Source organism: Triturus cristatus, chromosome 7 (genome assembly GCF_964204655.1).
Source record: "Triturus cristatus chromosome 7, aTriCri1.1, whole genome shotgun sequence".
In the NCBI taxonomy this organism is placed as follows: Eukaryota; Metazoa; Chordata; class Amphibia; order Caudata; family Salamandridae; genus Triturus; species Triturus cristatus.
The window spans coordinates 1841891718-1841907146 of NC_140590.1; the positions used below are offsets into that span (position 1 = coordinate 1841891718).

Below are 15429 nucleotides of genomic sequence, written 5' to 3' on the forward strand. Positions count from 1 at the left end.
GTGCTCCAGCGCTGTTCTCGGGCCAGGAGACGTCTGCTGATGAAGGCCACCGGCTGGTCATGACCCTCAGGGTTCAGTTGGGAAAGAACCGCTCCGATGCCGTGATCGGAGGCGTCTGTCTGTACAATGAATTCCCGACTGTAATCGGGGGCCTGGAGCACAGGGGCGGTGCACAGGGCGGCCTTCAGCTTTTCGAAGGCCGCTTGACAGTCGGGGGTCCAGTTAATCCGCTTCGGCTGGTTTTTGGACGTGAGACCCGTGAGGGGCCCCACAATGCTGCCGTAGTCCCTTACGAACCGCCGGTAGTAGCCGGTGAGCCCCAAGAAGGCTCGGACCTCGGTCTGGGTGACGGGGGGCTGCCAGGACTGGATGGCAGCAATTTTAAGTTGCAGCGGGGCCACCAGCCCGCTTCCCACCTGGTGCCCGAGGTAGGTCACGGACCCTTGACCAATTTGGCATTTGCCGGCCTTAATCGTGAGGCCGGCCCGCTGGAGGGCCTGCAGGACCTCTTGGAGGTGGAGGAGGTGGTCGGACCAGTGGCGGCTGTACACAGCGATATCGTCCAGGTAGGCGGCGCTGAACTCTTCGAGCCCCGCCAAGACCTGGTTCACTAGACGTTGAAAAGTAGCGGGGGCATTCTTCATGCCGAAGGGCATGACCTTGAAGTGGTAGTGGCCATCGGGGGTCAAGAAGGCGGACCGTTCCTGAGCCCGGGGTGTGAGACCGATCTGCCAGTAGCCCGCTGTTAGGTCGAAGATGCTGAGGTAGCGGGCGGCCCCCAGCCGGTCGATCAATTCATCCGCTCGGGGGATAGGACGAGCGTCGGTCCGGGTGACAGCGTTCAAGCCCCGGTAGTCGACGCAGAACCTCAGTTCAGGTGTGGCACCAGGGGCAGCGGCTTTGGGGACCAGTACAACTGGGCTGGCCCAGGGACTGTCCGAGGGCTCGATGACCCCGATCGTGAGCATTTTGGCCACTTCCTCTTGGATGCAGGCCCGTACCCGATCTGGCACGCGGTAGGCCCGGTGTCGGATAGGGGGACTGTCCCCGGTATCCACGTCGTGCAAGCACCAAGGGGTGATCCTGGGGGTGAGGGAGAACAGGGGAGCGAACCGCAGCAGGAGGTCCCGGCAGCCCTGGCGTTGCTCTGGGGTGAGGGCATCGGAGAGCCGGACCCCGTCCACGGAACCGTCGCTCTCCTGAGTCTGCAGGAGATCCGGGAGGGGTTCGGAGTCCTCCTCCGCCCCACTGTCCGTAGCCATCAGGAGGCTGAGTTCTGAGCGCACAAAGTGTGGTTTGAGTCGGTTGGTGTGGAGGACCCAAAGGGGGTTCCGGGGGGTCTCCATGTCGATGAGGTAAGTGACGGGGCTCTTGCGCTCGACCACTTTGAAGGGCCCGTCCACTTATCTTGCAAGGCACATGGTTCGGTGGGGGACATCACCCACACTTGTTGACCAGGTTCGAACTCGACGGAGGAGGCATTGTGATCGTACCATTTTTTCATGTCCTCCTGACTGGCCTCAAGGTTCGCCTTGGCCATCTCCCTGAAGCGCCGTGTCTGATTGCGTAGGGCCAGGAGGTACTTGAAGACGTCTGGAGGGGTCTTTAGGGGGGCCATCTCCCAACCTTCTTTGACTAGGCTGAGGGGCCCTCGCACAGGGTGCCCGTACAGGAGTTCGAAAGGGCTAAAGCCGAGGGACTTCTGGGGAACTTCTCGATAGGCGAAGAGGAGGCACGGGAGTAGTACATCCCACTGGCGACGGAGGGGCTCTTCCAATCCCCCAATCATCCCCTTGAGGGTGCGGTTGAATCGCTCCACTAGTCCGTTCCCCTGGGGGTGATAGGGGGTCGTGAATCGGTAGGTGACCCCGCACTGTTGCCAGAGGGACTTCATATATTTTGAGATAAAGTTCGTGCCTCGGTCGCTGACGACTTCTCGGGGGAAGCCCACCCGGGAGAAGATCCCCATTAGGGCCCGGCCAACCACCGGAGCTGTTACAGTTCGTAGGGGTACCGCCTCGGGGTAGCGGGTGGCGTGGTCCACCAGTACCAGGATGAACCTATGTCCTTGTGCCGTGCGGGGGTCCAGGAGCCCCACAATGTCTATTCCTACCCTCTCGAACGGGGTGGTGACCACTGGGAAGGGTTGCAGAGGGACTTTCAGCTTACGGCCGCTCTTCCCACTGGCCTGGCACGTGGGGCAGGACCGGCAGTGGTTAAGGACGTCGTTCCGCATCTTTGGCCAGAAAAAGTGAGTCACTAGGCGACTGTAGGTTTTGTCCTGGCCTAGGTGTCCAGCCAGGGGGACATCGTGGGCCAGAGTTAGTAGGAAGTCTCTGAAGCGGAGAGGTACCACCAGCACTCGACTGGCCCCTAGCTCCGCGATTCTTTGTTCGCTGTATAGCAGGTCGTTATCCCAATAGACCCAATGAGTTCCGGTGGAGTCCCCCGCGCTCTGGGCGCTGGCTTGCTGGCGGAGTCCCTCGAGGGAGGGGCAGGTCTTTTGCTCCTGGCGGAACTGTTCTTGGGTGGGCCCCCCTTCTTGACGCCACTGAGCCAGGCCGGGGAGGTCCTGGGGTTGCGCGACCCCTTCGGCCGTTGGTTCTGGGGGGTTGACCTCGTCGTTGTCCTCTACGGGGGCGACCGGGGGCGGAGGTGCTGGCCATTCTGGTTCTTCTGATCGGGGGACGGCACGGGCGGCCATGGACCGGGTGGTTACGCAGGCCCAGTCCGGGAGGCCCAGCATCCCCAGGTGTTCTCTTCTTTCGACGGTGGCCCACGGGGAACTCTCAAGGTCATTCCCCAGGAGGCAGTCCACGGGGGCATCATCCCGGACCGTCACTTTCAACAGGCCGGAGACCCCTCCCCATTCGAAGGGGACGCAGGCCATTTGACACAGACTTTCGGAATTGTCGGCTGAGCGGACGGGGCAGAGAATGTTCGGCAGGATCTGCTCGGGCTTCACCAGGTGACAGCGGACGGCCGTCACACTGGCGCCTGTGTCACGCAAGGCCTCGGCCCGACGCCCATTAATGGTCACCCACTGGCTGTATTTCCGGGTGTTGGCGGGTAGGGGAGCCCGCGGGACCATGTCCTCTCCCCCTAGGCACGCTAGAACCATGGCGGCCGGTTCCCACTCTTGCTGGGCCGGCTCATATTCTTCCTGTTCCTTTGATAGTCGTTCTTCCCCCAGGGCGGCGGCAGCTACCTGGCGGGGCCTTGGTGTTTGGTTCTGCGGGCAGCTCGGGTCATTGGCGTAGTGGCCGACTCGCTGGCATCGGTGGCACGTGACGTTGGCTCGGAACCCCGGGCGCATCGGGGGGTTGCCCCGGCCGGCCGGGGTTGGGGTGCTGGCCACGGGTGTTGCCGGGATGGTGTCTCTCCCTCGCCCCTGGCCTCCTCCTCCTCCCCGGGGACGGTGCTGGCCTTGGTTGTTTCGGCTTTGCTCGTGTGGTCCTCTCCGGCCCACTCGGGTGCTTTCCCATCGGTCAGCTTCGGCGGCGAGTTGCCGGGGGTCAGTCAATTTACTGTCGAGGAGGTGCTGCCTGAGCTCGACGAAACAGTTGTTCGACAGGTGCTCCCAGACCATAAGGTTAAAGAGTTGCTCGTAGGTCGTTACATGGCTCCCCTTGATCCAACCCTCGAAGGCTCGGCTGAAATAGTTGACGTACTCCACCCAAGTTGTACCCGGGATCCGGGTGCAGTCTCTGAACCTCTGGCGGTACATCTCGGGTGTGAGGCCGTAGCGGGTGAGGAGGGCAGCCTTCATGTGGTCGTAGGACGACATCTGGTGATCTGGGAGCTGCAATAGGGCATCGCGGCCTTCGTTGACGAACCTCCCCCATAGTCCGGCTCCCCAATCACTCCGGTCGATCCGGTGGGAGGTCATGGCGATCTCGTAGGCTTTGAACCACTGTTGTATGTCGTCCTCTCGGACATACTCTCGGACAACATCCTTGGGGATGTGGACTTTTTTCTCGGTTGCTCCCGGGGTGTGCGGTCGCTCAGGCACCCCCGGTTCTTTATTCTGTTTCCGAAGTTCTATTTCCGCCAGTTTGCGCTCGTGTTCGAGTGTTATTCTTTTTTCCTCGAGCTCTCTCTGTCTCTGTTTTTCTTCTCGTTCTTCTCGGAGCCGTAGATGTTCTAGATTTAGTTTCTGCTCGGCTAACTTCAGTTCACCGTCCATCTTGAGTCGCGCCATTTCCAACTCATGTAATCTGGTTCTTTCTCTTTCTTGGATCTCTTCCTGCGAGAGGCCCGTTCCTCGCTCCTCGGGAGCTGTGGCGTTCCCCTCTGGTGCTACCCCGTTTCGGTCGGGGGATCCGGCGGCCCCGGTTCCCGCCCACGACTCAAGGGCGTGTTTCAAATCGTCTTTGGTACTCAGGCCGGTGGTAGCAATGCCTAGTTCCATGCAGAATTGTTTAAGTTCACGATGGCTATACTCTTCTAATTTATCCATCTGGAATTTCTCGGTGGAACCGCTCTCTTGGGTTGACATCGTGGTTTGTCGTGGGGTGAGCTACTCTCTGTACGATTACGCGTTGATTCGGAACGCGCCGCTGGCCACCAATGTTAGACGGACCGGGAGGGTCGGCCGAGGACAAGGGGAGAGGTCTCCGGGGAGAGCCGTCTCCAGCGATCGTACAGACAAGTAACTTCCCCCCCACAGAGGTACACCACACAAGGATAAGATTTAACTTCTTTATAAGCGATTTCTTGAGGTACGATGGAATGGTACAAGGAGGTCTGGACTCCGGGGTCCCCTCGATTATAGTCTCGTAGCTTGGGGAGAAGGGTAGCGGGACAGTCTGGTTACCAATCTGGTAGATGCGATGATGGGTAGCTCACAATCCTCGAGCTCGGTGTTCGGGCTTGGACGGGCCGCGGCAGCGCCAGCAGGTCCCGGTGAAGGTGGTAGTTCCAACGGGCCGCGGCAGCGCCAGCAGGTCCCAGCGTAGATGGTAGTTCCAACGGGCTGCGGCAGCGCCAGCAGGTCCCAGCGAAGATGGTTGTTCCAACGGGCCGCGGCAGCGCCAGCAGGTCCCAGCGAAGATGGTGGTTGCAGAAGGCCGCGGCAGCGCCAGCAGGCAGGACGATAGTTCACAAGGCAGGGCTACGGCAGCGCCAGTAGTCCGTCAAGGATGAGTTCTTCTCGGTGTCTCTCGACTCCAGGATACAACTGCCGTCCTGCTCTGGAGCTGCCCTAGTTATAGGTCTGGCGCTCTTTGATGTCCGGACCCTCGCACTTGGAGGTCGGAGGGTCCGGGATGAAGGTGTCCAGACACCCAGCAGGGGGTGGAGCCAGTGCCTGGGGGAGCTGGAGGCGATCGGCACCTGGCGGGGGAGAGCCCTTGACGCTTCGTTCTCCCATTGACCTGCCAAGTGGTCCGCTCACCTCCTGGGTGGATGGTGGTGCCGGGATGTCGGGGCCGGCCAGGCCCAGGGTTAGGGTCGGGTCGAGGCCACGCGGCCTCGTGGCGCAGGGCCCAAGATGGCGGCTTGATCCGGCCAGGGGAGCCGGTGGTGGCTCGGTCCCGTGATACATGGAGGTCCGGGGGCAGGAGTTCCGTCGGGAGACGGGGTGCGGGTGATTCTTGTGGGTCACGCTTGGCGGGCCGGGGCTTGGGCCCTGTCATGCGGGGAGGGAGCAAGCCCGTTGTGTGGCCTGTCCAACACTAGGCAACCTGTGGCGGAAAACAGGAGCGTTGTCCAGAACGCTATTTGTGACCGTAGTGCGGCAATCGTGCTCTGAATATTGCCGTCCGGCGTAGCCTGTTGTGTATTGTATATCCTCACTCCTAGGTACTTGAATGTGGTTGGGGTCATCTGCACAACATTATCCCCGAACCTGATCATGTGGGGTGCATTGGTTTCTTTAAGAGAGAATGCTATTGATTTATCAAAATGTATACATAGCCCAACACCTCACCAGTGTATAGTACTATATCGTCTACATATAGTGACACAGCATGGACCGCCGGACCAACAGGTATGCCCCATTCCTGGGCTGACGTGTGAAGTTTTTGGGCTAGTGGTTTCAACGCTAATATAAAAAACATGGGAGAGAGTGGGCATCCCTGCCTAGTGCCCCTATAAATTGCATACTTTCTGGAAACATACGTACCTGATCTTGCATGAGCTGCACAATAGTCTGACCCAGTTTAGGTATGCCAAGGGAATACCATACCTGCCCAACACCATCAGTATGTACTCCCAACTCAGCGTATCAAACGCTTGATGGAGATCCAGTGAGAGACACCCCGCGATTTGGGAGGTGGTCTACAGAGGCCCACATCACCTGGTATACCTTCTCACATTGTGTGCTGTGCTCCTGCGTGGTGCAATCCCACATTGGTCTGCATGTACCTACTTTGTTGAGATATGCCAACAGTCGTGATGCTAAGATATTATCTGTATTTTGCACTCCGTGTTTAACAGTAATAGGGGTCTGAATGCTGTAATGTGAGTGCCAACCCACCCAGGTTTCGGCAGAGAGATCACCAACTCCTGGTTTGTGTTCGGGGGTAGTGCACCCTCTCCTAGCGCCGCCACATACAGATTTTCCAATTGGGTGCCAACTCCTTCGCATATGTTGCATAAAATTCTGTGGGAAAACCATCCAGCCCTGGGGTTTTATTTCACGGCAGGTCCCTGATTGCTCCCTGGATTTCGGTCGCTGTGATAGGTGATTGCAGTTCTGCCCTGTCTGCTTCCTCCAATGCAGGCAAACTCACTCCCTGGAGAAAAAAGCAACTCTCCTGTGTGTGTGTCTGTGCAGGGGCTCTGTACATGTGCTTATAGTACTTCTGGAATGCCTCATTTATTGCTAGTTGAGTGTCTACTACACCACATGGGGGTATCGGATCCTTGTTTTTGGGGTTGCGGGGTGGTCCCGTATTATCCTTGCTAACAATGTTCCTGGTTTATCTGCCTCTGTATGGGCTCTTTGGATATACGTTCTATAGTTCAACACGCGCAGCCTCTCAAGTAGCTCCGCATAGGCTATACGCACCTTTTGCAACTTATTTGCTCTGTCCAGGGACTCTGCCTCTTCTTTTTCTAGAGGCCCAAGCTGCGATTCTACCTCCGTTAGGCTTCGCACTATTGTTTGTCTTCCCCTATTGCTGCTCCAATGGTTGTGCCCCCCACCACCACTTTAAACGCATCCCACTCTATCAGTTGGGAAGAGGCAGTGTCGGCATTTTGGGAGTAGTCATTTTTTATGGTGCTCGATATTTGTGTTTTAAAGGTGCCGTCCTCTAGTAGGTGGGGGTGAAATTTCCACGTCGGAACTCGGGTGGGGACATGGCCCCATTCGATTGTAAGCTCCATTGGGTTGCGGTCCGATACAGTTTTCCCTATATACGCAGTATCTAGCACCTGCGTAAGTAGGTCAGGGGAGCATAAAATGTGATCTATTCTCAAGAATACTTGCGCGTTGCTGCGCTCTTGCTGTGCCATACGTCTGTCAATTCCCACCCTCGTACCCATATTTCCAGTGTCTTGGCCTGCCATGTTGTTATTACTCCCCTAAGTGGAGGGTGTGATCTATCTAGTTGCATGTTCAGTACTGCATTGTAGCCCTCCCCCAGTATCCATGCGTATTGTACCCAATCCGCTAGGGCAGCACTCACTCTCTTCAGGAACCCCTCTTGCTTTGTATTTGGGGCATATATACTACCCATCACCATCGCCTAACCATTGAGTTCCCCTTTCAACAGCACATACCTGCCCTCCCAATCTATTCACTGCTCTAGGAGGTTGAAAGGAACTCCCACCCTTATCCACACCACTGCACCCCTTGCAAACGCAGAATATGTTGTGTTTTGTAATTGGCCCTCCACTTTTTCTGGAGTTTACCGGCCTCAGCTGCATTTAAATGTGTCTCCTGTATAAAGACTATTTGCGCCTTACGTCTGTTTAGCTGTGCATGGATACGATACATCTTATGTATCACCGAAGAACTCCAGATCTCCAAACGTACTTGCCGGAAACTGGAGGAGAAATGGCTCCACGAATGAACACCGGACAACCACGCAACCCAAAAGGACGCCACCCGCAGACACCACCACCTCATCAGACTTGCCAAGAGATCTTCCTTCAAAACCCGCTTGGACAACAACGCACATGACAGCAAAGAGCTCTTCAGCATCGTGAAAGAACTCGCCAACCCCAGCGCCAATCCCACCCTCACAAGCCCTCCCTTCCGCTCCGAAGCCACCAACATCATCAGCGGCGTACCCCAGGGATCTTCCCTCAGCCTGACGCTGTTCAATATCTACATGGCCCCCCTCGCTCGAGTCGCCCGCCAGCACGACCTCAACATCATCTCCTACGCCAACGACACTCAGCTCATCCTCTCCCTCAGCAAGGACTCGCACACCACCAAAACCAACCTCCACGAGGGAATGATGGCCGTCGCAGAATGGATGAGGAACAGCTGACTGAAGCTGAAGTCGGACAAGACAAAGGTCCTCATCCTCAGACCCACCCCCTCGGCCTGGGACGACTCCTGGTGGCCGACCACGCTGGGAACAGCGCCGACAACCACCGATCACGCACGCAACCTAGGATTCATCCTCGACTCCTCCCTCTCCATGTCGAAACAGGTCAACGCCGTCTCCTCCTCCTGCTACAACACCCTCCGCATGCTTCGCAGAATCTACAAGTGGATCCCCATTGAAACTAGACGGACGGTGACACAGGCCCTCGTCAGCAGTAGGCTGGACTACGGCAACGCACTCTACGCAGGAATCCCGGCCAAACACCTACGACGACTGCAACACATCCAAAACGCCTCCGCCCGACTGATCCTCAACGTCCTTTGCCACAGCCACATCACCCCCATCTGAGAGACCTCCACTGGCTCCCCTTCGACAAGAGGATCACCTTCAAGCTACTCACCCACACACACAAAGCACTCCACAACACCGGACCGGCCTACCTCAACAGCAGACTCAGCTTCTATACCCCCACCCGACAGCTCCACTCCGCCAGCCTCGCCCTCGCCACTGTCCCCCACATCCAACGAAAGACCGCCGGCGGAAGATCCTTCTCCTTCCTCACCGCCAAGACCTGGAACACCCTCCCTACCCACCTACGGCAGACCCAAGACATGCTCACCTTCAGAAGACTCCTCAAGACCTGGCTCTTCGAGCAGTAGCTGCACCCCCTCCCCTCCAGTGCTTTGAGACCCTCACAGGTAAGTAGTGCGCTCTATAAGTACTATGATTGATTGATTGATTGATGTATAGAGCCAATGCCCTGCACATTCCATGTGTGGAACTTACTTTATATGATGATCGTAATGACATTTGTATTATGTATGATACCTAGTGTCTGCCTACGTGTTTTCGCTCTTTTTCCCAGCAAGTCCTGCATTGTGCCCAAATGTGTGTCCTTGTAACTTCTAACTATTTGAATACAAACAACCCCAATACTACGGTCCAACCTCAAACTTGTGCTCAACCAAACAGCTGCCAGTAACGGCGACAACTCTAACATTCTATTTGCAGTCGCTAGGCGGGAAGGTACGCCAGCCGTGGACCCTCTCACCACAAGCCAACTCTCTTGTGCTGCGTTCAAGGGCAGCATTCTGATGTACGTACAGTGGAATAGGACATACGTATCCCTACCCTCCTCTTCGCGGACGACACCCTTTTACTCTCCAAATCCCCTATGGGCCTCCAAAAATTACTAAATAACTTCCAACTCTTTTGCGCTAAACGGGGCCTGGTAATCAACACTGACAAAACGAAATATCTTGTGATGAACCCCCCCAAAAAACTTGTGCGCCCTTTGAAATTAAATGCCGTACCTTTGGGGAGGGTGGATGTGTTTGATTACCTAGGGATCCGCTTATCTCATAATATGCAATGGGCCCCCCACTTATGCAAGATGTTGCTAGCCCACAAGAGGGTAACAGGGGCCCTATTGAAGGAACAGCGCTCCTGTGCTATTAGACCTATAGCCCCTGTTATGGAAATCTATGCAGCAAGGGCAGTCAGCTCTGCTCTTTACGGGGCCGAGCTGTGGGGTTCATGCAATATTAGCGAGTTGTCAAGAGCTGAGAGAAAGTTTTGTAGGGCCATCATGTCACTCCCTCAAGGTACTCCCACGACCCCACTGATGCTCGATCTAGGATGTCGTCCTATTAATGACCTGGCGAAACTTCGCCCTCTACTGCTATGGGCCCGACTATGGCGAGTCCCGGAACTAGCTAAATATGCCAAAGGCCTCTCCGAAGTTATGTCACTCCCCGGATGGCACAAGATAAAGTGGCTGAGCGACATGAAAATCCTCTTGTGCAATCTGGGGCTAAGCGCAGCATGGGAAAACAGGTCTTCCCCCCCGAAAGCTACGCTTAAGTCTCTATATTGGAATTGGATTGCGACCCAACGAAACACGAACTGTACATTGGGTAGACTCACGGAGGACTTTCTGGAATTCAAGGATCAGCCGATCCGGGAACTGTATCTTGACATTATTGAGAGTCCTTTTGATAGATCTCTTTACTTTAAATTTAGGACCGGGACTCTCCCACTTTATGTTTTTACTTCCCGGTGGAATCCCCCTGCCCAGACTACTGAATTTTGTCCTTTTTGTATATCTAGACAAGAGTCTGTGGCCCATTTTTTATTTGAATGCCCACAGTATGTATACCCAAGAAGAAGATGGCTTAAGCAATTGTGCCGTTCCTTAGGTACTAGGCACTACATTGAGGCGTTACGTATTTTAATGTCTGACTCCCGCCCTCTGTATGCTTGCGCCCTATCAAAATTTCTATCTTGGGCATGGCGCATCAGAAGCAAAAGGCTTAAAGAAATTGTTTAATCCGTTCTTAACATCTATTTATGATATGTCTTTCTCTTATTGAAAAATTTGGATTTTAACCTAAATGAATTTAAACTCTTTTTTAATTGTAAAGCTTTTATGATATGTTTTTATCGAAATAAAGCCTTTGACTGACTGACTGACTGACTGACTGACTGACTGAATAGGACATAGGAAGAAGAGAAGTATAAGAGGGTTTAAAAGAAAGGGAAGAGGAGAGAGAAAAAGAAGAGAAGTGGAAGAAGTGGCCTCACATCCCTGGCCCGGAGCCCGCCCCCCCAGCTCCCCCACAAAATCTTACTTAGAACATAGAAATTACATCCGCGCCAATACATGTATCAACAGTGGCCAGTTACCGCCTCTGGGCTTATATCTGTCCATAGCCATACTTTGTTTTCATTTGTCCTGTGCTGTGATTTTATTCACAGGACAAATGACACCACAGACAGTCCCGGGCTGTCTGTGGTGTCAAAGAGGGAAATAGAGGCTGGCTACTCTCCAAGTCCATTGCTGGCATTCCATCCGAGGACGAGTCACGTCTGATGGTTTCACCTGTTGTCCTTAATGTCACCACAGTTTGCAATTCCGCTCTCCTACTTTCTATTTTTTGACCCAGGGTAGGCACGCTCTCATTCCTTAGTCCTTGTATTTTAGTTGTCCACTGCTTGGTGCGCCTACGGCGTTGGCTTAACTTTCGGGGCTGTTTGTGTTATCGCCAAGTTCGGGAAATTGACTTCTATCCACATCCAGGGTGTCTCCACGTCCTCGAAAAAATGACTGGCATTGTCATGAATGATCTTGAGCTTGGCTGGGAATATCAATGCATATATAATGTCAAATTTATCTGGGGGTAGATCTGTTTGCGTAGGGCTGTCTGGAATTTCTTCCTGCGTTAGCGGCGAGTCCCTCACTGGGTTGGTACTAGAGTCTCCAGTTGGACCCTGCTCCGCTTGTTATCCTTTCGGACTTCCCATTATGGTTCTACTCGGCACACAAAATGGTGGCTAGAATGTTCTGTAACTTGACCATGCAGGAAGTCTACTGCACCGTACACACACTGCCATTATGCGTTGCTGCTCCTTAGATGTATTGGCCGTGACGGGCTGTGTATTATGCAGGAATGTACCCTCTGCATCCTGTGTATCCGTTCTCACAGTTCTGCAGGGCAGTGGCACACTTTCGCAGCCTGTCACCTAAACAGAGAGCCTCTAGGTATTATCTGGGCATCTGGCTTCTCTTCAGTGCATGCAGCCCTTCAGCACACAATAGGAGTGGCACTCAGCCCAGTTCCACCTTGTTAGGCTCCGTCGGGTCTCAGCCCCACACTTCCGGACGCCCTGCATGGTTAGGCCTCACCTTCTTTTCTTTGTCTGGTGCGGCTTCTGATTCCAGGGTGCCATGGAAGTCAGCTCGGGTGATTTTCCATGCACGTTCCCTCTGGCGCCTGCGGGCACCAGGGTTGCTATTCCGGACGCGGTGAATCGCTGTTCCAGGAAACCTGTGGCTGTGCCACCACCAGAGGCACCTCATCTCCTCCGGCAGTGCTAGGCCCCAACTGGCAACCCTGCATAGTTCAAAGCCCGGCCGCAGGTCAGGTCCCCGTTCGCTGGTGTAGCGCTCTTGTGTTTGCGCTCACAGAGGGCTGCTTTATTTTGTCGATCCCCTCCACGCTTCAGCCGCACATAGTCTCAGCGTGGATATGTGCTATACTGAGGGATATGGGAGAGTTATCGGCCCGGGAGCTCCCGCATCAGGCATCCGCCATCTTCCAAAGCTGGCCACGCCCCTCTATTTAGGCCTCTTTACCCTTACTTTGGGAGTGATACTCCCACAAATCTGACCTTGCAAGGCACCCAGGGTGGCTGCCCTTCCCAGCTCTCCTGACACAAATGGCAACTCATTCCCCAGAATGCAGTCATTAAGCATCTGGGGATTAACTTTGAACCATCTCAGGGTCACCTCCCCACACCCCCTCCAGGGATACCAGTGCCATGGAACTGAAAAAATCCTGCCCTTGGGCCTGAGTTACTCCACATAACTGACCAGTGTACAGCTCTGAAGACACCAGCCTTTCTACTAGCATGGTCTAACAGGTCTGGTTGTCCCTCAGAGCAGTGACAGGGACTCCATTCACCTTGCCCTGGGCATCACAAGTCTACCCTCTAAATTCACCACCGATTAAGGAAGAGTAGGGCATGATCTACCTCATATCCCTGGGACTACTTTCCATTAAGGCCATAGTGGCCACCCCTGTATAGGTCTTAGCAATGGGTGGTTTCTTAGGACAGGAAGAAAACCCCTGCTTGTGTCGTAGCTGAGAAAATCAAAGGAGAGGGGTTGGAAATGGGGCACCCTAGGCGAACCCCCACCAGAACCACCTCTCTGTTTCATGAACATGAACATGAACCACCTTTCTTGGGGTCACTTCCAGGGACATTCTTATGGACCTTGGTGCTTAGCCAGTGGTCCACCTCCCTAGCAAGCTTCTTGAGGAACAGTGAGCTTACTCTCAATCAGGTGCTGCTGCAGATCTGCAAAAAAAGATTGAACTTGTGCCCTTATGCAATCAAGTTATGCAGCCCCTGGTAAACCTTCACATCAGTGCCCTTTATCCAACCATCAGGTTCTTTACAAAAGGAATCTACACAATCCACCAGAAGTTGGGGGGGGTCAGCTTCTGGCTGCCCCTAAATGTTTGCCTATAGTTTTCACGTTTTGGACCATATTTCCTGTCCTCCTTCTCTAGGGCAAGTGGGGCATCCCTTACTAGAGATATGCTTCTAGAGGCTAGCCTCTCAATCCTTCTCAGGGATCCTATGCATCTGCAAAGCTACCTCATAAGCTTCAAACCGTTTGTCAATGTCATTCCCAACAACAAAGTCAGGCGCCAGTACTATATGAATGTGGACCTTCTTGTCCCCAGAGGGAACTGTAGGTACACTGCCACCATCACTTCTGGACCCTTCCTATCTGGCCTAGATGTCCAGCTCCTTAAGACACATTTCATGAACCAACAAACTTTTTCTCTCCTCCTAAGGTTCTCTCTGCCTCAGCCTTCTTTTGTTCTGCCTCCATGGTCAGTTTTTCCTTTGCTAAGGCCCTCCCAGCCTTCTTTTCCCCCATGGCCAGTTTATTTTCCACTAAGGTCAGTTTATTTTCCTACATTCTTAACTGGGCCATCTGCAGGCGAAACTCCCTTTCGGCCCTCCCTGTCCCTCAGCTCCTCTGGAGACAGGCCTTGAGAAGTCATACTGCTCTCTGCTCTGGCAGGGATCTCCAACTCTGGAGACAACTCATCCCCTGCTGCCTGCTGCATCTCAGGACCTCCATCCGGCTCTGGCTCCCACAAATCATCTTTTCCATCCTGGTCATCTGGTGTGACTGGCAATTCCTGGGCCTCCACCCATGCCCTCTGTGTCTTTTGGAGCTCTGCCTTCCTGATGCTCCTTTTGACTGGCATCCCCCCTCCATATAAAATTCCTTACCATCATCCACTGTGTAGCTCCCCAGATTGAGGAGCTCAAATTCAATTCTTGCAGGTGAAGCGACAGATGCAAACAGTTAGGTAGAGTAAGGGTGAATTTGGGAAAAAAGCAAAAAGGCCAATCAGGAAGAAATTTAAAACTTGTTTTGGTCTCAGATTATTTATTTGGGTTCAGCGTAACACAAAATCACTGTATGGCTGATCACAAATGTAAGAAATTGGGTTACTGGTTGAGAGATGTGAAACCCTTCTTAAGCAGCATTCATAGACTTTGTCAGGGTGAAAATGCAACACAAAAAGATGATGGACGGAATGTTGAACATTGTCGAACATTCACACCCAGTCACAGATCTGGGTTTAATCCATCGTATTTTTTCTCACCACGCCACCCCAGTTCAGACATAGCCATGTGCAAATCAGTCTTGACCCTGTGCCTCATGGGAACAGTCCAGACCGAACTGCCAGGCCATGTCTTCCCTGGACAGGAATCAAGCATCCTAGGACCGGTTTCAGGCTTGCAGCCATCATCAGCCAGTATAGCTTAACTCCAGTGGCATAGTGAGCACGGGACCCACGTCTGGGCATACCCTTCCCACTTAGGGTGAAAATGCAACACAAAAAGATGATGGACGGATTGTTGAACATAGTCACAAGCAAAACCCAAAATTGACCTGTGCTCTATTATCTAGCAGCTTGGCACATTTTAATTAAAATCACATAAAAATCAATGAATTATACAAGAAATTCCTCACTACATACCATATGCTTTAAAAATCACTTTGAGATATATTACAACATTTTACAAAACATAATTTTTTTTTATGATTTCTAAAATCTTGTAATATATGTCAAAGTGATTTTTTAAGCATATGATATGTACTAAGGATTTTCTTGTATAATTCATTGATTTTTATGTGATTTTTATTAAAGAAACCTTTGTAAACACTTTAGTTCATGTGTTAGAATTTATTTTAAATGGCTCATCATATTTGAGAGATTTTGATCTATAAGTTTAAGGCTTTAAACTTGTTATCTGTTTTGTAATCACGTACATGGTATATGTTATCTAGATTTGTTCCAAAGGGAACTTGTATTTTACTTGTTAAGAGTAC

The 15429-nt window shown here is 53.2% G+C and overlaps 1 pseudogene; it reads right to left on the reverse strand.

Moving 5' to 3' along the window:
- The window catches only part of LOC146813394 (olfactory receptor 1f45-like), an 81196-nt pseudogene extending 66903 nt beyond the window's left edge, over positions 1–14293 (reverse strand).
- Between the last annotated feature and the right edge of the window lie 1136 nt (positions 14294–15429).